Source organism: Chenopodium quinoa, unplaced genomic scaffold, assembly GCF_001683475.1.
Source record: "Chenopodium quinoa cultivar QQ74 unplaced genomic scaffold, ASM168347v1, whole genome shotgun sequence".
NCBI classification, from domain to species: Eukaryota; Viridiplantae; Streptophyta; class Magnoliopsida; order Caryophyllales; family Amaranthaceae; genus Chenopodium; species Chenopodium quinoa.
In genome coordinates, this window is record NW_018744239.1 from 11,616,810 (window position 1) to 11,641,628 (window position 24,819).

At 34.4% G+C, this 24,819-nt stretch overlaps 1 long non-coding RNA gene across 3 annotated transcripts; it reads left to right on the forward strand.

Moving 5' to 3' along the window:
• The first annotated feature begins 1,948 nt into the window (after positions 1 to 1,948).
• Positions 1,949 to 15,961, forward strand: LOC110694506. Of its 3 annotated transcripts, none has more exons than XR_002505890.1 (7): positions 1,949 to 2,337; positions 2,432 to 2,520; positions 2,640 to 2,668; positions 13,058 to 13,141; positions 13,218 to 13,319; positions 15,006 to 15,112; positions 15,567 to 15,961. It is a non-coding gene; the product is annotated as an uncharacterized LOC110694506 (long non-coding RNA). The 3 variants fall into 3 exon arrangements; XR_002505888.1 differs by having other exon boundaries at positions 14,988 to 15,112; positions 15,567 to 15,958; XR_002505889.1 differs by lacking the exon at positions 13,058 to 13,141 and having other exon boundaries at positions 14,988 to 15,112; positions 15,567 to 15,957.
• Positions 15,962 to 24,819: the final 8,858 nt, after the last annotated feature.

Here is a 24,819-nt window from a genome sequence, read left to right on the forward strand (position 1 = left end):
TACCTCCTCCGCCGAAATTGGTTGTCGGAAAAATTCTGGGGTTAATTTATAATAATGCCAAAATTGGCTCTTTGGGATTACAAGAGAGTTCTAATTCTAATTTTGGGGTTTTGAGCTTCATCATTGTCATCGTCATCGTCATTAGAGTCAGAGTTGTTGGTTGATGCTTTAGCTGCTGTATCATCGATGTCACCGCATGAAACATTGGGTGCGGACTGCCGCACCAAATAGTTTGTGTTTTATACCTCACCTTTGTTAGAAAGGCTCATTATTTTATTATTTCACTAGTAGAAAAATGCAAATAAGCTGCGCCAAATGGGAAGTAGTTAATGTAATCCGCTTCCTAAAAACCCTATTTAGCTTTAAAAAATTAAAAAAGATACAAATAGGAGCGGTTTGAACCATTGTTATTAGAATCCCGATTTAAATCTTAGAATCTTATGATTTTACGATTCATGTATGTCACGCGATTCGATTTATGATTCTACCCGATTTTACATATTTCTCTTAACTAGCGAAATCCTTACAAGTTTAAACATGCCTACATAGTTATTTATAAATATATATGGTCAATTATTGGTTACTTAATGGGTAAACAACTATTTTATATCAATAGTTAGGTTGCAAACTCATAATTTAAATATATTTAATTAAATTTAGATATGACGTCTTGATTATGCATGTCAGTAGAATCTAACGATTCTACGATTCGATTTTATAATTTGATTCTGGGAGCCCCTTCCGATTCAAAGAAGATCCTAATTTTAATAACTTTGGTTTGAAACCAAAACCGCTCCCCATTATGTTTATTTTTAGGCCAAATTAGAAAATAACACCTGTTAAAAGACCGTATTTTGATTTTAACACCTTAACATTTCAAAGTTTTATTATAACACCTACTAAAAAATTAAAATTTTGGTTTCACCACCAGAAAACGGATTCCGTGACGGAAATTGTTAGTGGGTCCCACAAGTTAGTTCACTTTCCAAATTTCTTCCTATTCATTTCGACTATTTCCCCTTCCATTAATTACCCAACCAGTTATCCTTCATTTATACTTATTCTTTCAATCCCACTCACAATTTCCATCCTTTTCAAAAACCCCATTAAAAAAAATTTGATCTTTGAAAAATTCTGGCAAAATTCTTGATTTTTTTTTTAATTTTTTTGGAAATATTTTGGATACCCATTTGATTTATTGACACAAATGACAGAAGGGGGGAAGGGAAGGGGGTTTTGGGTGGGGTTTCGGGGTGGTGGAGGAAGGGGGGAGGGGTTTCGGCAATTGGGCAGGTCGCCGGCGAGGGGTGGGGTGGGTGAGGTGGCTGGAATCGAAAAGGGGAGGGGATGGGGGTTTTGGGTGGGGTTTCGGGGTGGTGGAGGAAAGGGGGAGAGAGGGGTTTCGGCAATTGGGCAGGTCGCCGGCGAGGGGTGGGGTGGGTGAGGTGGCTGGAATCGGAAAGGGGAGGGGATGGGGGTTTTGGGTGGGGTTTCGGGGTGGTGGAGGAAGGGGGGAGGGGTTTCGGCAATTGGGCAGGTCGCCGGCGAGGGGTGGGGTGGGTGAGGTGGCTGGAATCGAAAAATCTCGGTTGCTAAGTCCTCATTTTCTGCAACCTCTTCAGCTGATGTTGGTTCAGACTGAGGGTCAGTAGTTGGCTCCTCCATCATTCAAAATATTTGGAACTTGTGGATTTTATCAATTTTCATACAGACAATCTGGAAATAGTCGAAATGAATGGGAAGAAATTTGGAAAGTGAACTAACTTGTGGGGCCCACGCACAATTTCTGTCACGTAATCCGTTTTCTGGTGGTGAAACCAAAATTTTAATTTTTTAGTAGGTGTTATAATAAAACTTTGAAATGTTAAGGTGTTAAAATCAAAATACGGTTTTTTAACAGGTGTTATTTTCTAATTTGGCCTTATTTTTAATATTTCCTGCTCCATCCCTCTCTCATCTCTCTCTTTTTTTCAAGCCTCAGATCTCTCTCCTCTGTTCACTCTCCTCTCAATCTCTCCTCAAAGATGAAGGCAATCACATCCACTACCACCGCCGCAGCTGCAACCTCATCCACAACCACCGCAACCACAAATTCTCTCTCCCTTTTTCTGTTCTCCTCTAGCCGTCTTTTACCCTATCAATTGTTTTCTAGGGTTTATCGCCATTGTTATACCTCTATTTCTCAGATCTAATCACCTTCTTATGCTAGTTTGATCAATCAACCATGTAGACTGCGATCTTAATCGTGATGAAATTGCTCTGTTTTTAGGCTTCCTTGGTGCTGCTTCTTCTCTTGTTTTCGCTTCGATTGTTAGGGTTTTGGTTTATTTTTCATGGGTATGAGTTTCTTCAAATACCCATCTTTTATTGTTGATTATATCTGCAAAATTTAGGTTTTAGTTGCTTTTTTTTTTTTTTCTCCATATCACAGCTCTGAAGAGATCCAAGTATATGAGCTGAGTGTGGATCTGGGAAGAATGGTCTGCGAGGGTGGTCTAATCCCCAAATTCCTTCTTCATGGTATAAATTTCTCTCCTTTTATTCGTTTGTTTTTCTTATCATTTCAAGTTTATCTAATTTTATTTGTTTCTAATTATTTGTGTGTGGTTTTTTTTTTGGTTTTTGTGGGGTTGATGTAGGATGTTAAATGCCAGGGATGCTTCAACATGTGAGTTTTTTATCTCTAGTTTTAGTCATATTTGTCTTTAATTTTCATCGATTTTGCGCAATTTTATGAATTCAGTTTGTTGGTGAGGACCATGATTAGGTTACTTGTAAATTTCAATTAATTAAAAGTTTGAATTTTGTTGTTTGCAATTTCATGTCTAAGTTGTTTTGATTATTTGATGTTGTATATTACATTGTGCAATCGAAATGAGATCATATTATGTAATTACTTAGGTTTGGAACATATATTGATTATATCTCTATGTTAATGTTGAAAGGATGTATAGATGTGTTTTGTTGCATTCACTATTATATGTCTTAGATATTTGAGTAGTGATTGTAGAAATAGATAGATAACAAAGGCTTGAATATTTAAAGCATTTGCCTTTCTTAAAAGGAGTTGAGGTAGGTTGATGATTTAGAACTTTAGTTTCACTCTTCAAGGATGGTTCCAACGTAGAGTGGCATTATCAACATCATTCTGTTTCACTTAGGAATTTAGGATGATTCTAACCTAAGTAGCATTATCAAAGGTAAATTTGGGCATTCACCACCTTAATTTTAATAAAGTACATTTTGATTCTTGGGAAATAAAGTTCATTTTTTTTTTCTCTTCTCTTGGTTCTCCACTCAAACCTATCCTTTATGTAATTTATGGATATATTTATCAAATTAATGGTTGCTATGTGGCTAATATGTTAGCCGTTTGGAGTTTTTCTTGTAAAGTTCTATTTATGGTTCTTTAGTTTTCCCAATCCGTTTTGGAACTTTTTCCATTTCCACTTATATTTGGCAAGAATTGTACTTTAGGATCAAATTTTATAAAGTGTAGCTGTTAACCATGTGTTTTCTTATGCTTTGTGATGTTTGGTGCTTGGTAGGTGTGGAATAAATCAGGCTAGGACTTGAGTTGAATGACTATACTAAGCAGCATCTATGCCTTTCACACAATTGCATATGCAGTAGATGTATAAGGCAATATAATCATTAACATATAACTCATATGTTGTCTTTTGAGGCGCTGTACTTAATTCTTGTTTTCGGCCATGATACTACTAAGCTTTTGAATTATATATGTATTTCTCCATGTACTCACCTTTCTTTTATGAGATTATGTATCATGAAAATCTTGCTGATTGATACGTGTCGTTTACAGTTTTAAATTAAAAACCTATCTTTACCTTCAAAAATATAAATAACTAGTAAAAGGGTAAGAAAGGGTCGATCCCACGAGGAGATTTTATAATTTTTGGAATTCAAAGCTTAACTAATTAATAATACATAATATATAACTGTATATCTTTTTCACATATAAAATAATAAAAGGAATAATATTTACACTATATACATAAGATGGGGGGTGCTTAAGGATAATAAACCATGAAATTGAGAACTAAACTAAAACTAGTCTAATATTTACAAGTGACAAACAAGTAACCAACATAATTGGGGCTCAATCATTGATAAATTAAACACAATTAAACCTCTTATTTCCATTCCTTTAGTCTCATTCAAAACTCGGTTTAACATTTAGGTTACCGGATTTTCACCGCGGACTATCCTTATTTTGCTCACTAGAACTACCAAATTCTTGCTAAAATATTACCAACCCAATAAACAACTTTTATCGATCAATTCATACACTTAATATAATCAACATGAGCCGCTCGCACTAATTATTTAAGTCATTCACTCTAAATTACTATCAAACGCCGCGTCTAACAATAATCTAGCTAATTTAATTACTTTATAGATGTAATCGTATACTATCACACATACAAGATTAAACCTTAAAATTAAACAAATGATCATATGAATTGAATAAATACCAAACTCAATATTAAAGTACTAATAAACTGAGCGTTCAATAGTGAGGCCAAAATCATGAAAAATCAAAGACAAAATTACATCCAATCAACAAGTATAATAGAATAAGTTTAATCTAACAAACTAGATAATTAAGGATTAAAGTAGGGAGAAACTTATGAATTAGGAGTACACCAAGGTAGCCGCTACACTCGATCCTCCACCGATTTTGAACACTCGCCTCCAATAATCCTCAATATCGTAGCTCTTCAATTACCCTTGTACTATAAACTCGATCTCACAACCCTCAATGTTGTGGTTCTGCTTGTGTGTCCTCTTTGATGAAAGAGTTCCCCAATTTATATCCATTAATTTACGGGTTGTTTAAAAAAGAAAATATTTAACCAAAATTGGGTGAATAATTATACGACAATTTGTCAAATATTCCATACTAAATTGCCAATTGAAATCTTGTTGCTGAGTTTTTGGGCTAATTAAAATTAAAGAAGGAGAAAGAAATAAAAATTGGTTGACTTCCATTATTATGAGAAGCACAAAAAGAAAGTAGGAAGGGAGCCTTCTGGTTGGTTGGTTTGTGTGTGTACAGGGAAGGGATTTGAGGAAAAAGTGAGTGGATTTTCTTTGGGTGGTTTGGTACTCCACGTGAGGTGAGATTAAGAAAGTATTTATTTACTTCCTTTTTCTCATCTTACATTTTCCTTGTGAGTAATTAACGAGAATTTCTTTGATCCACAAATATTACACTTGACCCGAGCACCTTCAATACTTCCTATAACAAATAAAATAGCAAAGTATGTAGTAAAATAATCATAAAAATATATTATTGTATATAAAATTATCTAAATCAATAAACATACACAAAATCTCAATATAATTAATAAAAGACGACTACAATAATAAAATCAGGGAATAAAAATACGGACAAATATGCACTTATCAAATTCCTCCACACTTAGCTTTTGGTCTTCGATCAAAATCAAGACTTACGCTCAAGAGAAATCCCAAACAAATTAATAAAATAACTCGTATATAAAATGTAACTTCATTTTTATTTCACAAATTATTTTGATGTCAAAATTAACAAGAATGGATCATGATACAAACTAAGACTTTTGCACCTTCATTAACCAATCAATATTACCGCTTCTTTCCCCTATGTTTGAATCCACCCTAAGGATGCTCAACCATTTTAGCTCGAGCCTCACTTCGGTTTGATGACCCTCGTCGAGACTTGCACAAAATCTAACCCTCCACTGTTGATAGACCAATAATGCAATGAAAAATCAAAATGGACTTTTATTTGGTTGTAATGGGGCTAAGAATAAGGGTAGGAAAGTATTCGGATTGTGGCGGTAAAAGTGTCGTGCTTAAGGAGCATATATTAACAATAAAACTATGACATTTTTAATATAAACGTCACAAACAACTGCAACTACAATATCAATACCATATTCCAAACTCAAATGATAACCCTGTCTCTTTTTTTTTTTTTTTTCATTTCTTTTTCAATTCAACTTTTGTATCTTTCTGCATTTTTTTCTCAACTTTTGAAATTTTTTAATTATTTTTTATTTTTTTTTCCTGGCTCATTATATTTCTACATTTTTTTTCTTCATATAAATAATCCTTTCCCTTCTTTTCTTTTCATTGAACAACTACAACACAACCCAAATAATAATACTCCATTTAGCACAACATGGGTAAAAGACCATTAGCTTGTAATGTAGGTTAGCCAAAAAATGGTCATGTAGACACAAAAGGGCTTAGCAAAGGGAATAATTTGTAAAGTAAAATATATAACAAGCCTAAATTTTTGAAAGCTATAATTAATAAAAATATGTCTTTTATCATTTTTTCCACATTTTCATCGGTCTCAGGAAGCTAAAATGCAAGTCCCAATTTGAGCAATCAAGAAGGAGGATGAATGTGGATGAATTTGAGTCTTACGAGGTACATGGCCCTCCTTTTGGGTTTCATCGCACAAAGAGAAAGTAATCCATCTTACACAAATAATGTTAACGAAGAATTTATGTACCATTTAATGATCCAATGCAAGTCAAATAGTGACAAAAAGGAAAATATTTTTTTTTTATATATATCTGATGGTTCACATTCATTGGTTTGGAATCTCATTGAAGCAGATTTTTTTAGACAACCAGAACATATGCAGCCAACAATAAACAAGACTTTTTTCTTTTTTTTTTCCAATAAAAAATTGGGCAGCATCTCCCTTGGACTATGCCATAACCAAACACATAAACTTAGCTAAAAAAATAAAATAAAAAAGACAGGAAAAAACCACCATATATGACACACAATAGCAGGAATTTCACACAGCCTCTCCCTTACACATAAGCTTTTCACTGTCCTCAATGAAAAAGAAATGAAGAAAAAGAAGAAGGGACTTAGCTGGTTAAGTTCAGAATATTTAAGATGCTGCTGCCTTTCAATATTGATTTCTCTTCATACCCGACAGTTGCATCATTTTTTTAAATAAGAGCTCTATTCTGACTTCTGAGTTTTACATCTTCTTCAATTCTTATGACCAGAACTAGCTGAGTTTCAAGGTTGTTAGTTCTATTGCTAAGACGCCAGAATTGGTGCTTAAGAGGAAGTCTGCCTATTAGCTTAAAAACTGAATGGCTGCAGCAATGCACAAAAAGAAAACCAGGCAGAACAATTAGCATATATTATAGACTCTTAAGTAATCTGTTCCTGTAACTTTTATGGCTCTTATTTTTTTTTAGAAAAATAGATGACACAAACTAGCTGACATTACAGAAAAGAAAAGCAAAACAAAATAAGAAAAATGAAAACAATAGAAAATAAACTAGGGGAAGAACAAAAATAGCCTTGGGTTGCCTCCCAAGTAACGCCATTAGTTTACGTCGTCGGCTTGACGTACTTCTTCACATTTCTTAGAAGCTCAGTTCATTTAGGGCATCGGAAAGCATTTGCTCAAGCCCTACATTGTTGACCATCTCATCTAATAACATCTCTACATTCTCAACTCCAAGCTGTGCAAGATAATAAGAAACATGGTTAATAGCACCTGTTTCTTCAAGTGAAGTTTGTTCATAAAAAACATTAATGTTAATAGTTTGACCATTACTACCTAAAGTAACATTACCATTAGCTACATCAACCAACACTCTTGCAGTCTTTAAGAATGGTCGGCCCAACAAAATTTCAAAAATATTTTCCACATCAATAACATGAAAATCAGCAAGGAAAAATAGGGTTTAACTTGAATCAAAACATTTTCTAAGCAACCATTTGGAGAAACACTATTACCGTTAGCCATGTAAAGAATTTCATTCGTGTTCCTCAAAGGTCATAATTCAATCTGATCATATATAGAAGAAAGTAAAATATTGACCAAAGATCCTAAATCTAACACACACTCGTGATAACCAGATTTTCCAATTTTACAAAGAATAGAAAACAAATCAGGATCATCGCACTTTGGAGGGGGTGCACAAAATTCAGATTCCTTACTAGTCTTATTAAGACAAGGATCCAACAATGATTTATACTTCGGAACCATTTTCACAACATCTAATAAAGGGATTTTATTCCCTTTCACCACTTCAGGACTCAAACTACTCTTATTCTTAGTTTCTAAAGACTCATCAATGGTGACCCTACTCTGTTTAAACACAACATTTGATTTTGGGTTTGGAAGAGTTTAGGCTGGGAGTTTTCTTGTCAATTGAGTCTCTAAGTTACTTAAGAAAGTGCAAATGTGGCCTAATTGAGTGTCAAGTTGTTGAAGATGGGAATCTGTTTTGCTTTGATACTCAGTGTTTTGATTATGCACTTGTCCTATTTGAGTTACCAACTATTTTACCATACTCTCTAATGAAGGACCTTGAGCATGGGGAGAGGGGTTTTGCTGACCAAACTGCCTAGATTGATTATTTTGCAATAATTGTGGTCTATTTCCATAACTAAGGTTAGGGTTGTCTTTCCAACCTTCATTGTAAGTTTGTATATCACCTAATGCATTCACATCTTCATTGCAAATCAGGATAATTATCAGAAGTATGAGAAAAACCAGAACAGATACCACATACTCTAGCTTTAGACTCGTTTCCTGGAATAATCTTAGACACTAAAGTGGTCAAAGCAGCTATTTGTTGTGCATTTTCCTGTAATTGATTATGAACACCCCTTAAATCAACTTCATTAACTTTCCTAACATCATTCCTAGTACTGAATTGTTGTGTATTCTAGGCCATATTAGAAATTAAGATCTTAGCTTCAGTCGGTGTTTTATCAACTAATGCACCTCCACTAGATGCATCTATCATATTTCTATCATGTGGCAACAAACCTTGATAAGAATACTGAATTAGAAGCTGATCACTTATTTGATGTTGTGGACAAAAAGAACATAATTTTTTAAATCGTTCCCAATACTCATAAAGTGATTCAGAAGCATGTTGTCTAATACCACAAATTTCTTTTCTAATGGATCCAATACAACTCGCGGAAAAGATTTTTTCAAGAAAGGTTTTTTCTAAGTCTCCCAAGAAGTAAGGGATCCTGCCGGAAGTTCATACAACTATTCTTTAGCAGGATCTTGCAAGGAAAAAGGAAATGCATGCAATTTAACATGTTCTTGCCCAATGCCTTCAAGATTCATAGAAGAACAAACAACTTTAAATTCTTTCAAATGTCTGTAAGGATTCTCACCTGCGTTCCCATAGTATTTGGGAAGAAGATTAAGGAAACCTGAATTCAGTTTAAGAGGCCTCTCTAGTGCCGGAAAGACAATGCAGAGGGGATCTTATCCTGTTTTAGGAGCTGCCATCTTCTTCAATGTCCGTTCTGCCATTTTAATTTCTTTTGATTCTTCGGCTTGAAAGGCTTCAAGTAATTTCTCCCAGTTCAAGTTGTGCACCGAGTCAATGAATCTTCGAATACGCTTGAGCTTAGGATTAGGGGTACTGGCACTCATGCACCTGTCAAAGAAAACATAAGCTAATTAGGAACAAGCTTGAAATATTATTGGTGCATAAATGTAGAGAATAATCCATCGAATGCTGGTCACAAACTTATATGCAAAATTAGTAAATCTAAAGTAGTGAGGTGAGTTATGTAAACAAGAAATTTAATGATTAACATAGCTCTGCAGCAAGTACTCAGTTCAGTAACAGTTAGACATCAGGAAATAAATTTGTAGTACTCATTATGCTTTGATTTTAAAGTCTTTTTAAGTTAAAACTTTTCTGCTCAAGTCGCAAAACATGTAAGAATAACAATCTGATTAGTAATCTCGCAGATTTAGCAAAATGGTTCGCATGAGTTAAAGCTTATAAACTTACCTCTGTTAACTTAACATTTAATGGCAAATTATGTTCTATTATTCAGACTAAAGTAGCGCAAACAGAATATAATTAACTTCTATTGTGAACAAATCAGCATATATCTCAAACATGGGGCTTGTACTAGCATTAAAGGATAGGGGATCTGCACTAAACATAAAATTTAGTTCACACAGAGTAGCTCACATTCAGAATACCATGGAGTATCATAAAGTTTTAAAACCAAACTACTTTAGCACAAGCTAAGGTGCAGTACAACACCGTACCCTAACCAAACAAAGGGGTAGCAAGAATAAGGGGTATGAAACAAATGACTTATTTTATTGACTCTCCTTTATGATCTGGGAACTAACAACACTTTTCTCATTTAGTGTTCATTTACCTTAAATTTAATAGGCACATATCATGCAAAAAAAAAAAAATTTGTTTAGCAAACATGACATATACTTATCTCTAAGCACTCTATTATGTGAGTTAATGAGGTTTATGCTTGCATAAACTTGGCCAATTAACAAGCAATGTACTCATCAATCTAACATTTAATTCCCTTCTCTTGAATCAATTTTCCAAGAATAATACAAGCCAAGAAGCCTGACTTAGAGGTTCTACTCAATAATTAGTGCACTCAGAATGAACTCCCTGACTAAATTATGCTAACTTAAACATAATTTGAAAAGACTTAATCTATTGATGCATCCAATTTATATGTGATAAATATAAGCTTAGGAACTTGCAACAAGATAATACTTGCCTAATATACTTAAGTAGACTAGCAGACTCCTAGGACAACAATTTGTAGGACTATTGATGCACTAAGCGGAATTGCATGAATCATATTCATAAGCATCTAACAACCAAGATGAATGCATAACACATAAAGAATATAGAATTGTACCTTTAAAGCGTGATTCCACGTGTGATCAAGCAAGAACAATAAGGTGATTAAGAACCCCAACTGTGATTCCTCTACTTAGTCCACGAGCACAGATTGAACCTCCACTAATGCTAGTTAGTTGTGATTAAACCCTTTATTCAACCTTTTACGGAGAAGAGAGGAACGATCTAACCACGATCCACCACGACGAGCACCACAAACCACTAAGGGGACAACCGGCCGTACGGTTTGGTGAAAGAGGAAGGGCGTGCGTGAGGAGGAGAGAGAGATTAGGGTTTTGGGAATAGGTTGCCTTGTTTCACAATTCACCGACTTGTTAATTGTTTCTTATGTCAACCCTATGCATGGACTTTATTTATAGAACATATCTAGTAATAAGAGTCCATGTCAAGCCCAATTCCCAACTCTATTCTAACTACTCTAGCCTAAACCCTTACATGGTTTGTTATAGCCTCATGAGGCCCATTAATGGACCTCATACTTTTTCAATCCAATATATTTGACTAGCCCAAAGATCATTTATCATATCTAGCAACAGACAATGACGACCCAAAAGAATGAACTAATTATCTCCATAACAGCGATCCTTGATATATCTAGTAATTGCACTTAACGAAGACATAATTCCTTCAATCTCCCACTTGTGTGAGACAACTGCGCAATATTCAAATTCCTTAAGTCAATGTGTGTCGATTTGATAATATGATTGCATCACATGTCGAGATCATATTAATCTACAAATCATTTCTTGAAATCTGAGTTAGAATTACAAAACAAATGATTACTGAGTAATACATTTGAGCGCGGCCACGCATTCTCTGAATTCTCCCTAAGCAGATTCAATCCAATCTTGTGGCAACCAAAGCTCCCATTCAATTCTCGAAGTAACCGGGAAACACCCTTTATAGCCTCCTTTTACGGCACGACGTTTGAATGTACCATAGTTAAATCAATCATTGAATGAAATCAATGTTCCACTCATGTCAAAGGAATCCACTAATATATCTAGAAGCTCTATACTTGAACTTCAAGTGATTGACCAGTGATTGACCTAGCATCTCTATGCCTCTACAGCCCATGAAACTGTTATCCAATCAATCTTACATGCTAGTCCATTTATTAAAATCATTTATGTCCAATTTAATGATTTCGAACTAGGAACTTAAATAATGTATGAATTTAGTTGGGGTTTCATTCACCAAGTCATCAACTTATGAGCCCATCAATTCATAATTATTTTGGACATTTTATTTAATTCCAAAAACCATAATTAAATAAGATTGAAACTTTGTTTCAATTGATAAACATAATTCTGCAAGTTGATGTATTACTTATGTAATATGTTTTCTCAAAACATATACAACTTAAATTACATAACTTGCTTCAATCCAAGAACCTTAGTATGACTCTCATACCTTGGTCATGGAAGGGATTTAGTAAGTACAATTCATGAGACATTCTCATAAATATGAATTTAGCAACTTCTAAAATCTTATAATAATATTCATCTCCATACTTTAAGAATCTTCCTTCGTCCTTTCGCAAGGAACTTAGAAATTTCTAATTTGTACTCCAATGTTATTGGTTTTCGATTGAAATTTATCATCACTTGTTCTTAAAATATGTGAATCAAATAGATGAGTATATTCCATGGCACACATGATGTATCCTTTTCAAAATACATAAGGAGCATCACACAAACTCTTAATTTCATCAACCTTTCTCAAATCATTGAATCTTTAAGCAATGTGCCATCACTAGTACATAATTGAGTTTATGTAATATATGTTGGTAACACTTTTTGAAATGCAAAATTATTAGATTTATAAGTAACACTTTGGTAACATTTTTTTTAGAATGTAACACCTTTAACATAAGTAACACTACAAAGTAACACTTTTAAAATAGGTAACATTTTATGGCAACATTAATAGGTATTACCTTATTTCTATTACATATATCTATAATAGCCCCATCACTTAGTTTTGCACGCTCTAACCTCCAATTCAATACAATGTTTCTCCCTTTTCCTCTCCTTCAAACAACTCTCCCTCTTCCTCTTTACGTCGTTCAAGCCTACGCCAGGTCGCCGCCCCTCCTCTTTCTCCCTCCTCAATTGTAACCGGCCTGTCGGCCACCAGTGCAAGGGCTCCTGATGTCAAGGGTTTCGGCTACTGGCGAGGACGTCCGCTGCCTAGGGTTTCGCCCACCGCTCTAATGGCTGATTTTGAGGGTTTCGGCCACCGCTCTAATGGTTGTGGTTCATCTTAGTTTAGACAAATTGATAAATCTGTTCTCAAATTTTCTTCCCACTAATTATGTACATTTGTGTTTACAGTCAATCATGATGCAGTTTAGCGAGTCATGGAGGGTTCAAAACCAATACTTGACCTGTCTGTAGAGGTCGCATCGATTTCTGAGAGTATGGAACTACTGATAGCAAAACTTGTGGCTGAATATTATATTAATGACAGTAACACGGTTTTAATCTTTGACAGTGTTTCATCTCTTCGGATTTCATTTAAACTGTAGTGAAGAAGTTACTGATTATCCATGGTGGCGGCGGCAACGTGGATACGGTAATGGTGGTGCTCATAGAGGTTCGTTTTCTTTCTTCTATTCTTTTTGGGATATTTGTAATTTTTACTTGGATTTTTAATTGTTGATAGATTTTGACGAATTTTATTGTTTGATGGTGAATTTATGATTACTATTTGGAGTTGTAGTTGTACGTTGGAGTAACTAAAAATTCAAAGTAAAAGTTATACTTTGTGCTAAATTCAGTTTGATTTGCATTCCAAGATAATTAGATTTAATAAGCCAATTAAAGAGCTGAAAAGTCTTACTAGTTTGATTTATTAACTTTTAGCTTCCATTTTAATTTTGTTACTGGGTTTGATTAGAAATGCAATTCTGTCACCTAATTAGAATGATTAGAAATTGCTCAAGCTGTAGTATTTAGATTGAGAGGTACTTGTATTATATTTCTCGAATCGAACTAGATTGGGCACTACAATAAAATTGTATGTGTTTTCTTGATAACCAACTTAGATTGGCATAATATTAAATTGAATTACTTGTGTGTCATATAGATATTGAAGCCGATGACATGAAGGATTGGACTTATAGTCTGTCCATTATTTTCTAGAATGAGAAGTAATTGTATGGACACTGTTTCCTCAAAGCTTAGGTAGGAGATTAGAGAGTGATGAAGCCATTAGGTTAGTGGTTGATGTTGGTGGGTTCATTGCGTTTAACTTCTGTTTGGTTCGACTTCTTTGATATTTGGGTTCTTCGTCTTGCTGTTTTCTCACAATCTGACATTAAGCTTTTCTTTTCTTTTTGCTAATTATAGACTTTTAATTTTAATGCGGTTTTTAATTTTTCTTGATTTTCATGGGTTCTGTTTGATTAATTTTATAATTCTGTGATAGAAATGCAGATCGTTTTTAGAGCTAATCATTTTGGAGATCAGAACCCATTTATTTTTTCAATTTTCTACTGTAATGGACTAGAACTAGAATGTTAGAAGCGTTGAAATTCATGGTGCTGATGGTTGGAAAATTGCCACTACACTCATGGCAATTACATTAGTGGATGTAAGCTATGTAAAACAATAATTGCAAGCTTGATTTGCTTCACATTTTTACATGAAACTTTAGGATTAGTCCCACTGGTAGGCTCACTAACTCTTAAGCTTCATGAATAATTTCTACATTATTCTATATATATGATTCATTCCTAAAGTTTTAAGCTCTGATCCTCCACAATTCCCTAATAATGTCAATTGAAGGTGGATTTATCGTTAAAATCATCTAGTTTATTAGGAAAGTATTTTTCTTTGCAAAGAAAGTGGCATTTGATGCCAAATCATTATCTTGTTATAGCCCCTCAGATCAGAAGTGATTGCATATGTTTCCAAGTTCTCTTGATAGATATTTCATGTTTTTAGGCTCTAACATAGAAAATGAGATGATTGGCTTATGTGCTCCTCTATGCAGTAATACTTGAGATGATCCTTCTCACAAGAAATTGGAACTAGTCTTCTGAAATTATTTATAAGATTACTAGATATCTGTGGGAATCACCCCACCCTCTTTCTTAATTATACATCATACAAATTGATGTACGCTTTTCTAAATAGCCAATGTTGTTGAAGGGGAAGCTTTTTATCTTTATTAAAAATTTGAACACTTATGCTACTGTGGAATGTTAAAACAAGTTTCTATCATCAGTTGGTGATGATTTCAATGCTCTTTATTTTTCAGATGTCAATTTTATTGCAGTTTAAGACTTCTTAGGAGCAGCTACAACAACCACAACTTCCTGCTAGTTGTAGTGATGACTTTGCTGTTAACAACCGCAACTCTTCTTACCTGGTAGGAATGGTGAGGTAAGCCCATTTAATTCTGCTATGGTAGATGTTGCTACTGCCATTTTTCTCTCGTTTTTTACTTGAATTTACTGTTGATTGACCCAGTCACTCCTCATTAACCTAGTAACTCAGGCTGCGTGATTGGTTTTCTAAAGGAGTATATCTAATATCAAGAATTGCTAATTCTGTCCACATCAATATAAAGTTCTTCAAGACCTGGCCGTTCCTTCAAGAAATTGAAATAATAAAAGGCAAGAGAGAATTGATAATCTGCCAATCATGGATCAATACTCTTATGTTTGTTTTCTTTTACTGTCTTTCAATAATGTGGGAGGAGTGGACTTGGATTGTTTTAGATGAGATACAACATGCTATAAACCACCTTTATTTCATGTGATAGATTAACTTCAATGTCTTCCTTTTATTTTAATAAAGCGAGAATATTAACAATTGTTATTTTCTATTTTTACAGTCTTGTTACTACTGTTTGCTGCTGTCGTTGCTCTTACTAATGCCTACTGCTAGCACTGTTGTCTGCTAGCCTGGTACTACTGTATGCTGTTATTGCTACCTGCTGCTATCTGCTGTTACTACGTTTACTAATGCCTACTGCTGTCTGCTGGCCTGTAGCTGCTGCTATTTGCGTGCTGTTACTACTAGCTACTGTTATTGCTGCTGTCTCTTTGCTACTGTGCTGACTTATGTTGCCTTTAGAGACCGAAGTTGATTTTCTTTTTGTTTTGATTATTAGATTGTTTAGCCAAACAAACAAATTGGTGTTTATGGATTATTTTATGAAATTATGAAATTGTATCAATTCAAATTATGGTCTATCACTCTATCGTATATTTTAGTTTCATATTCTTGGTTCTTGTACAGGTTAATATTATTTTTATATTTTAAAAAATAAAAAATATTGCATATTTTAAATACTTGTAGTTGTAATAATAATATGTTACTTATTAATTAATAATGTGTTACATTAGTTTATAAAAAGTGATACATAATGTCAAACAAAGTGTTATTATATGTCAAAAGATGATTGAAAAATGTTACCTAATAATCAATAAGGTGATACATTAGTTTGGAAAAGTGATACACAATGTCAGATAAAGTGTTACTATATGATTAAAACATGATACTAAAGGTAAGTAAGTGTTACATAAGAAATAATAAGTAACACTTTAAAAATGATACTAATAATATAAAAAGTGTTACATAGGAAGGTTTATAGTAACACTTTTAAAAGTGTTACCATATATTACCCAAAGTGTTACATAAGATCTTAGGTAACATGGGCGGATGTATCACTCACTAAAGTGTTACCTATTGTATATAATAACACTTTTATCATTTTATGTAACACTTTTTGGGTGTTACTTAAGGTTAGTTATGTACTGCATGTTATATGGGATTGAAACTCTTTTTAATATAATTTTGAACCTCATAAGAATCTTATCAATATAAGTTTCTTAACTAAGCTCAAACATCCTTCGAAACCTATCTCTATTGATCTTGAATCCCAACTGTACTCATCTTCCTCTTCAAGGTTTTTCATACAAAACGCATTAGCCATTACTTGACCCTTGAAGCAATGAATAATCGTTCTTTGTAGTAGACCAAGAAAATTGTATAGCTCCCACTAAACATCTTGTATACACGAGAACTTTTCTTCATTTTATGAGAACATCAAATGATTTGATTAACTCACAAAATAAGGATATTAACTCCATGATGCTAACTTCAATCCATTAATGGATATTTTATGCATCCCTAGGATTATTGGATTTTCAAAACTATTATAATTGTATCATATACAAATCTTCATTCACTAACAATTTCAAGAAAGTGTTTTGAAATCCATCTCCAAATCTTATAAGGTAGAAATCACTAAAATATCTTTAATAGATCTTTGCAACATAACTAATGTAAAGTTTCATCGCAATCATAGTCATACTATGAATTTGTTGAATCCTTTAACAAGTCTTTGATTTGTTTAGAAAACATTTTTCTTTCTTGTCTGTTTTTCTTACAATGGGTCTAACCCAATTAGGCAAATTAATCAAATGTCATACACTTGCTTACAGACTTAGAATCTATTTCAAATTTTCATAGTTTTTTAACCATTTGGAGTTATAACTTGTCAAATCATCTTTATTACTTGCATAATCATATTGCTCTAAAATCAATATTTTTGAACTCTTAGTCAATATGAAATCATATTTCTTTGGCTAAGTTTTAGATATGCTAGTCATCATTGTGGGTCTTTATGCAACAGTTGAAACTTATACAACAACTTTGTTTTGTTTTCAATGAGAAACGACAATAGAGGATGTGTACTTGGAATGTACTACCTTCGACACATGGTTATTATTCCCATTACACTTAATGAGATCACGCGTTGTCATTTGTACCATGAGGTTAATCATGCTCATATTGTTGCCTTTATTCGATTATTTCTCGAATTTCTTCAAGATTTCCGAATTCACTTTTCTCGAACTCTTTCGTGATTCTTATACTCCCACTAGCCTTTTAATGAGGCACATTAGCATGAGGTGAACCAACCATAGTTTGAACCATGTTTGTTTGTTGCTTTTCTCGAACTCTTTCGAGATTTATACTACTCCCACTTGATCTTTTGGAAATGACATATTTTCCATAAGGGCACCTTCTTAAGCAACAAACATTTTGTGCTAAGTGTGACTTGTGTAGTAGTTTTCGTGCTCTGTATAGGAATTGAACGTGCATTAAATGATTTAATACATCTTTCATTCCTTGTTTGTGAAAGACTTTATAAGAACATTTCTTATCAATATCACATATGAAGCCTTTGTTACATTTTGATTTGACGTATGTAGTTTTGTTTAGTTTTGTAGCTTATCTTAAAAATATATCCCTTGAATAATGGTTGGAAGATAGGGTATTTTCATCCATTTTCAAAATATATCTCATATAGATTGATAGCTCCTTTTATAAACACTTCACAAGGTTTTCTTTCGGAGTTTGTTGTAAAACGATTTCACAACTCTTGGATGTTTATCAAGGTCTTGGCTTAAATTCTCATTATTACAATCATATCGCAATACTTTGAATATATAGCCAAGTAAATGTCTTGACTCAAATTTCACCACTATAATCATATTGTAATGTATTTATTATTTTTTCAAGTTGATTCTGAACCTCATACTGGACTTTTGAACTTTTCAAAACTCTCACTCTGATTGCTTCAATTATGCACAAGTGTTCATATCCAAATGAAGTTTCAATGTCCGTCTCTAGCCTTTGAACCTTAGGTTTTCTTACGTCAATATGTATTTGTCCTCGAATTCATGTCATCGTTTCTCTAAAGGATGACTTTGTCAATTGTCAATTTAGAATGATATTTACATATATCAATAGATTCATAATCTAATGATATTGAAAGTCCATCCCTTTGGATATGTTCAGTTTTTATTTGAATCATTTGACATATTAGAGACAATTTATATATATATATATATATATATGTATATATATATATAAATATATATATATATATATATATATATATATATATATATATATATATATATATCTAACATGTATAATTTTTAACCTATTTAGCTATTCAAGACACACTTTTGTTCAAATAAGCGTAGATTAACATTTACTCCATGTTTTTTGAATCTTCAATGCTTAGTCATTACTAACATTGATTGGTGTTTTGAAATTAGCAAGAATAAATAACATTTATTAAATTCTAGCCAATTACTAGGTAGGTGAAAATGCAAGCTTCTACTTGTAAAGTTGCAACTTTTGCTTCTAAACTTGTAGAATTTGCTTGTGAACTAGCAACATTTGCTTCTAAACTTGTAGATTTATTTCTCCCTTAGCCAAACTTCTTCATTTAGTTCAACCACATTCTCAATGAGAGTGAACTAAATGTGACATTGCATGTCCAAGAAGTAGTAATATGCTAAATCAATTTCTATAATATACTTTTTAAATTGGAACATTTCCATTCTTTTACCTTCCAACTGTATGAGGTAGTTTCTAATCAATTGGAATTAGTACATTTAATTGGAAACATTTGTTGTCCATAACAACTCTTAGCATATAAGTAGTTCTAGGTTTGAGAAGTAGCAACTTGCTTGCATTTCTTGGCCTATAACTTCTTAATGTAATCCTCATGTATTCTTAAACCTTTCCCCTTGAGCCAATTAGAACATTTCTCTTAGGTTCAAAACGATACTTTGCTTAACTTCTTTAAGCCTTTTCATGATTTTACTAAGTTTATTCAATCGTTAGTCATATTAGAGTTTAACCAGCTATTTAATTCCAGATTAAATGAATGAAGAATAATGCATGTCATTTGGCCAACTTTTGATCATGGAGACTTCCAATCACTTTCTTACATTCAATCACATTGGAGATAAGAGATTTTATTTAACTTCCATACTAGTCTTTTAGAGGCTCATACCTCCCATCTCATTATATCCTTTGAAACACTTTTCAAAATGAAGATGGTGTTGGCCTTTTCCTCAAACATTTTGAGTTAAAGAAAACTAACCTTATACATGTGACATGAGTTTCTAAAACTTGTCTTTTAGAACCACCTTAGCAAAATTAGAATATAGGTTTATGGATTATCTTTTACACTTTTGAGAACGTTTCTCAACTTTATTTTCAATTGAGGAGATTATATATATAATAATAAAGTTAGAACGAAATATTACTTATTTTATAAATGGAAAGTTCAACTATGTTTAATAAAATTTAAAGTATCATAAGCGAATTAAATAGGTTACTTTAAAACACTTTATTCAATATTTATTTGTCCCAATTGAATTAAGCGATTCCAAGATCCTTTATTCGTGTAATAGTTGACCAGACTGAGGCCCTACCATCAAGCATTACATTTTCAAGGTGAGTAAACTCTTTACTGATTGCGACTCCTGCAACTCTTGGTTGAATAATTAACCATCACATGTTTAATTATTACCCTTTGCTTCAAAATTCTAAACGCTTTAGGTAACCTTGTTGAGCGTAACCAACTACATGTGTAGAACGTGATCTACCCCAAATTAACTAAGATAACAAGTGATACCCTGCAGAGGCAGACCCATCACTCACGATTGAAGGGTTGTTGGGTATCTAATTGGGAAAGCAATATCAATATTACCGGGACCTAGATTTATTATGTTGTGATTATTTAGTGAACTCTAGCGCATCATCACAAGCATCAATAAAATATAACACGCATAATATACTGAATACATAAACAAGACATAGCATGGCCCTTAATCATAAGACAACTAATAAAGTAAATGTTCCCACTTGAACCTTCATGGATCTCATCCACCTCGCTCCTTTGGGTCTTCACTTCATGGCTTCTTGGATTAACTGCAACCTGTAATTCTACTCTATTCTATTTACTACTTAAATAAAATAAAATAAAATTACAACAATACTTTATTGGTACGTAGACCGTACTTAGATTACAAAAATACATCACGATGCGCAGATCGTATTTAGTAATCTAATGGGCCATACTAGTCATTATATAGAAACATAATATCATATATTATAAAATTGCCACCTAATAAATCACTCATCATGCTTTCCTAAACTATAACATCGAATGTTCATAATTAAGGAAACATGGCACCTAAATATTTCATATTGTAATTACTCCAATTAGATAATATCATATATTATTCATGACCATCAATAAAATATCATATATTTTAAATTAGGCATGAGATAGAATCAAATCATTTTTTAATCTTAAAAGATAAATCATATTTATCCTCAAATATTATCCTAAGAAAATTAGGAGATTCTATCCTAATTACTAGCCAATCACAAAATTTTAAATCAATTACCTAGCTAATTATGGATAATCACATTACCAAGTCAATCTTTATCTTTTGGAATCTTGCTCAATAATCCTTAAAATATTTCAAAGATTAAAACAAATTTTTAAATTGATATTATCTTAGATAAAATCAGATTTTATCTAAAATTAAATAAAATAAATAAGGGAAATTCTCAACGGCGACCCCCAACTTCTACTATGCACCAACGATAACCTTCTTTTTTTCGGATTATACAAAATGACACTACTTTTCTTTTTTCTCCTAAAGATGACATTAATGATGGTATTTTAACATAAAATTAAACCATGGTTAACCAAAATTGTGAAATGACAGAAATGCCCCCTTTTCTTATCACCAACCCAGATAGCCCCAACACTAGTCCACCACCACCACCTCTATCTCCACCCCCTTAAGTGCCAGTGCCTAGGGTACCCCGTTCCCCCAGGCGGCGACGCTATTCCATCCCACCCTTACCGAGAACCCCAAACCCCGCCGACGACCCTCCCTCGTTCTTCTCTCTCTCAATCTCAAATCTCTACAACTTTCCCTCTTCATCAATTGGTGTAACGGTAACAATAGTAAGTACCAACGCCTAAATGAGCCAGACCTAACAAAGCAAGAATCCCGCTAACATTGTACATGGTTTTGAGTAGAGATTGTGTCACCTCCCTGCTTTTGTTTGTGAGAGGCGATTCATCCTTTTCCACTGTTGGACCTCCAATCTCCTGATGCTTTGTATTCGGGCTAGAGTTAGGGTTCGGAGTCGATTCGGATGAGTAGTGAAATCGTTGATTGAGAATTGCAGTTTTCGGCGTTTTGTCAAAACAGAAATCAAGATTAAGATGATGATGATGATGATGAAGCAGCTTATGCTGCTGCAATTGTGCCATTGTAGTACCGATTGGAAGGCATGGATTTTGAAAGTGATTAGCGATTGAGGTTATGGCGGTGGAGTGGAGTGGTGACGTAGAATGACGATCATGTCGAGAAATGAATGGTTGGGGTCGCCGGTAGTGAAAGGGGAAGGGATATGGCGGTGGCTGGCTGGTGGAGATGGTGGTGTGGATTGATGGTTGTGGTTGTTAATTTTTCTAAATGTTTTTCTTTTTTTCTTTAAAATAAAAACTAACCATAGTTAATTTTAATTGACTATTTAATGAAATAAGGTTATTAGTGGGATAAATTTTTAAAATAATGTCATTTTGTATAATCCAAAAAAAAGGGGGTTACCGTTGATGCGTAGCAGAAGTTGGGGGTTGGCGTTGAGAATTTCCCAATAAATTAATAAAACAATTTATTTTTTTTGAAAAATTCTGGAATACGATGACTTGGTTTTCTGCCAGTCACTTCCGACCACCGCAACAGCCAAGTCTAAGCCCGACCACTACAGCAGCCTGGACTAAGCCCATCCACCGCAGCGACCAGTTGACGCAGCAGCCAACCACCGCAGCTGGGCCGAAGCCTGACTACGACAGTCAGCACATCGACAACCAGAATTGGCTAAGCTGGCCTCCCGTGACTGAGCACCCTGCTAGCCACACGTAACTCCTACTACAGCCAGACCGGAGCCCAAGCCGCGCTGCCAGGCGGAGTGCCTAGCCACGCTAACTAGCTTGGAGAACAGCATCCAAACCGTGCAACTGTTGCACGTTTCAGCCACTGCCCTCCCTAGTTCCGCCTTCCCTGCTGCCCTCCGCCCTACCTGACCACCAGAGCAGCCACCGTGGCCCACCAGCACGTGGCTCTACCACCCAGCCCTGGCTGCTCCCACTCAATTGCTTGAATTTTTTTTAAGTTAAATCAATTTCACAACTTTTGCAAAATTAATTTGGTGATCTAATTAATTAAACATAAACATTTTTATGCCTAATTTAAAATTAATCCAAAATCTCTATTTCAATTAATTTGGGGCTTTTTATAAAATTTAATCCTTAATTCAGATAAAACCCTTTTACATGAATTAATTAATCACACACAACATTTTATGCATGAATAATTAAATTAGATCAAATTATATAAATTAAATAATTAAACTTAGAAAATTATTAGCATTCACAATACATCAAAATTTTCGAAAATAATTAGGGCTTAGGGTTTAATTCGAATCTTGCTAGGAATAATTGAGCAATTTAAATCACATTTAAACAAATTCCAAACCTTTAAATTTCCATTTAAATTAAAGATTGTACCATAATTAGAATTCTCCCACTTAATTGAATTAAAATTTGTAGACAACAAAGATTGAATTAAAATTTGTAGACAACAAAGAATTAAATTCAATATGTGTACATGTATAGGCTAACTGATACCACTTGTTTCGGGGTTTTTGGAGTCCCTTGGGAGAGTTACAATTCTAGGAATGCGCGTCGACCGTCTGTACCTGCATAACCACGAAACTCCGGTTGGGTGGAGTTCCGCCTCCGACGATCAAGTTAGTACGTCTCCGGATGTATGAAAGTGCGGAAATTAAATTGGTTTTCTCTCTGATTCAGAGAGATTCTGCAATTAGTATTGCTCCGTTTTTGTGTTTGTATTTATGAGGATTTCTGAATGTGCAATAAATGAGGAGTTTCCTCTATTTATAGCAGATGAAGACCTGCTCCCCTACTAGGGTTACAATGCCATGTGTCAGCATCCGATTGGATCCCGTTGGGCCTTTCAAGGGCTGCCACGTGTTAGCTTGCTATTGGGCCACATGACATAGGGGTTTTTTACCCCAAACATTTTCCCCTCACAGGTGTGATGTGGCTTGCCATGTGGCACTTGTGACAAGTGTCACATTCTGGGAAGGTGACGGTTCGTCTCATTCCCTCCGTTTTTTTTTGAATTCGAATTTGGATTGGAGGGGGAGGTGACGGTTCGCCTTCTGCCCCCTCCTATAAATTGGAGACTCCCTCCTCTCATTTGTTACTTTGCGAATTTTCACAAAAAATTACTTGAGAGAAAAAAACTCTAACACCGGTTGTTCTTTCGTGCAACCAGCTTCTTCCTTTCAGACGCATCCGGATACCGGTTGAGTGCTCCTTGTATCAACTCACTAAGGTATCGTCTTACTTAGTCAATTTCCTCTTCTTGATTTCAATAGAACCACAGCCGGTCGTACACCGTCTAGGGCACTTTTAAGCAATTTTTTTTATAAATTGCATTCAACAGACCCATAGCCGGTCGTATACCGTCTGGGGCATCTTCAAACAATGCTATAAAATTGCATTTCATAGGCCAACAGCTGGCTTTATGCCGCATGGGGCATCTTTGAGCAATTTTCTTCAAAAGTTACATTTAATAGACCCATAGCCAGGCTTATGCCGTCTGGGGCACTTTTGAGCAATTTTCTTCATAACTGCTCTCAATAGAACCACAGCCGGTCTTATACCGTCTTGGGTATCTTCAAGAAATTTTCTTTAAATACGCCTGTGGTATCTTTGAGTGATTTTCTTTGAAAACGTCTGACTGCTTGTTTTGTATTTCAGCTTTCAAAACATACACAACTGGACTCTTCCGCCTGTGGCATCTTCAAGCCACATTTTGGGAAAACGGTCAAGTCTTCTACAAACTTGAGTTGCTCTTCAAAGAGGTACCGCTTGGGGTATCTGCAAGCAAAAACTAGAGGATCCGTCTGCTAGCAAGCTTTTATACTACTTCAAGGTGCCGTCTCTGCCCTTCGCAACTTTTTGAGTTTTTCCCGGCTGTATATGTTGTTAGAGAATAATAGACTCACCTAACACACACACGACACAACCTAGGGCAGATGTCAACCATTCACCAGATATGGCTGAGTCTAGGACTGGGGACGCCGTCTGGGGGTGTTTGGACCACCTTTATTCTTCTACGAATCTGACCGTCTCTGTTCATGTGCAGGACAGAATG